This window comes from Carcharhinus amblyrhynchos, chromosome 9 (assembly GCF_965287045.1).
Source record: "Carcharhinus amblyrhynchos chromosome 9, sCarAmb.v2.hapA, whole genome shotgun sequence".
Lineage (NCBI taxonomy): Eukaryota > Metazoa > Chordata > Chondrichthyes > Carcharhiniformes > Carcharhinidae > Carcharhinus > Carcharhinus amblyrhynchos.
Genome location: NC_137332.1, coordinates 90,140,288 through 90,143,155, shown reverse-complemented (window position 1 = coordinate 90,143,155; position 2,868 = coordinate 90,140,288). Strand labels below are relative to the sequence as shown.

Below are 2,868 nucleotides of genomic sequence, written 5' to 3'. Positions count from 1 at the left end.
TCCAACAGAGATCGAAATCAACATTCATCTATTGTGCCTAATACTGACATTCAATCTCCAATCATTGACTCAGGTACAAAGCATTTCATAACTCTCCAGTCATCAGCACATGTTCAATTCCAGTACTCACTATCTACTTACCATGTCTAGAGTACACTGTAAACAGTTTAACTTCTTTTCAGCAATTTTACAAATGTATATAAATTAATCCATAATGCCATAAGCATAGACAAGGGTCATGGGTGGAGGGGGGACTCATAATGTTAAAATGGCGGTGCGGGCTCGTTGGGCTGAAGGGTCTGTTTCCCGGGCTGTTTTGTTCTTTGTTCTAATCCAATGAACTTTAGCAATGTCAAGAACTTAAAAAACTTTAAAAACTTTTAAGATTTTGAGCACTTCAACAATTATTTAAAACTTTCATAAAAATTTGAATACATTAAAAAAAACAATATTCTGAACTTTGGTTTTTTTCATAATTTTTAAAACATTTCCAAAATATTTTAATCTTTTTTGTCAAAAGCTTTGAAGACTTAAACTTCGAACACCCAGCGATTGTCCCCTGAGAATGTTTTGAACAAAGTGGTTTAGTTTTCAAAAGGAGCTGAGAAGCCTTACTACAAGCCTTAGGACCTGAGATACAGCAAACATGATCAAAGTAAACACCATGTTTCCATGAATTAAATCCAGGCTACCTCTCACATTGGTAATGCAGAAACTTCCATCCCTCTCTCCCTCGAGTATCGAAGGACAATCTTCCCAGCACCCTCCAATGTTCAAACCTATTGCAGGGAATGAGGTGGAAATTGAGGATTTATAAAGCTTAAAAGTTGGGCGGCCTGACCAACTTCAATGAAATATTGAAATGAATGTTGAAAATGAGATTTAAAAATATGATAAAGATGGGCCACAATTCTTGGGCCGTTTACACCCCACCGCCGCTGTCAGCGAGAGAAAGTATTTAGCGCTCAGCCAAATCCCCGTTCACTGCAGCAGGACTGGAGAATGCCACCTGCAGGCAAGGTTAGAGAATTTCAGTCCAATATGTTTTAATGAAATAATGAGAGGAGATATTTGCCTTTTGAGCAGATAGACTAAATATCCAGTAGTTTTCATTCAACAGTTCACTTCATTAACTTCATTCAATTGAAAATTTTACTTCAAAAATATGAACACAAATATCGAAATTCACACAAAATTATTAAATTCAAAAACATTACTTGGACAAACAAGATTTTTTTCTACAATGAATTAACTTTGCTTTACTCTTCACTTGGCTTCAATTCTAGTTTAATTGGATTTTTAATTTTTTGCTATATGAAGACTGGTCAGCGCTTCCCAAACTGCAGGACACAAGCCCCAATGGGCGTCGATATTTGAGTTTAGGGTCATGAGCTCCGAGTCCATAATGTCTGTCTGAAGCTGGGATTGATTTGTGACTGCTGAAAGGTACCTTTAAATCATAGAGACATGGTGTCATTGAGATATACAGCACAGAAAAAGCCCTTGGGCTCATTGCATCTGTGTCAGTCAAAGCTCTTGGCCTTGTGTGCCTTGTCATTGCAAGTGCATATCTAAGTACTTAAATGTTATGAGGGTCTCTGCCTCCACCACCCTTTCAGGCAGTGAATTCCAGACTCCCACCACCCTTTGGGTGAAACAGCTTTTCCTCACATTCCCTCTCAGCCTCCTGCCCCTTACCTTAAATCCATGCCCCTTCATCATTGATCCCTCCACCAAGGAAAAAGGTTTCTTCCTGTTTTCTCGATCTATGCCCCTCATAATTTTATATATCTCAATCATGTCCCCCTATTCTGTCTCCTCTTTTCCAGGGAAAACAACCCCAGTCTATCCAATCTCTCTTCATAACCAAAACTCTCCTGCCCAGGCAATATCCTGGTAAATTTCCCTTGCACATTTCCAATTCTATCACATCCCTCTTATAATGTGGATTCCAGAACTGTGCACTATATTCTAGCTTTAGCCAGGCCAACATTTCATATAGTTCCAGCATAAACTCCCTGCTCTTAAACTCTATGTTCCGGCTAATAAAGGCAAGTATACCATATGTATCCTGAAGCACTTTATCTACCCGTCCTACTACCTTAAGGGAACAGTGTACTTTGCTAGATCCCTCTAATCTTTGGTGCTTCCCAGGTCCTGCCGTTCATCATGTATTCCCTTGCCTTGCAGGGTTGAAACTATGATCAAGGAGGTAGTTCGCCCAGGATGAGGCTAACCCATTGCACTTAGGGTGTGCTAATGCCTGTGATGTCCCCAGATGCGGGATACTTGACTGTAAAATTTGTTTGTCCTGCCCAAATGCATCACCTCAAACTTACCCAGATTGAATTCCATTTGCCACTGATCTGTCCAGCTGACCAGCCCTCTTGTAATCTCAGACTATCCTCCTCACAATTTATCACCTACCAATTTTCATATCATTCGCAAACTTACTGATCAACCCTCTTACATTCAAGTCTAGATCCTCCCCTTTGTTTACTTGTGGTGGATATGGCCTTGTGAAGCTCTCTCTGAGGTGTGATTGCTGCTGCAAAATGAGAGTAAATGGATATGTGTTCATTTTCTATTATGTAACTAGAAATTCTGTTTGTTCAGTAATCATATTCAGTGCATCATTAATCAGGATCATAATACATTAGTAATCAAAATTCTAGTAATCAATAAGTAATCAATAATGGGCATTTGATTTGATTTATTGTTGTCACATGTATTAGATACAGTGAAAAGTATTGCAAGAGAGTAGAAATGTAGTATTAGAATCATAGCTAGGGTGAAGAGAAAGATCAACTTAATGCAAGGTGAGTCCATTCAAAAGCCTGACTGCAGCAGGGAAGAAGCTGTTCTTGA

General features: G+C 39.1%; 1 pseudogene; it reads left to right on the top strand.

The window, feature by feature from the left end:
* The first annotated feature begins 2,175 nt into the window (after positions 1 to 2,175).
* Positions 2,176 to 2,311, top strand: LOC145348779 (U1 spliceosomal RNA; annotated as a pseudogene).
* Positions 2,312 to 2,868: the final 557 nt, after the last annotated feature.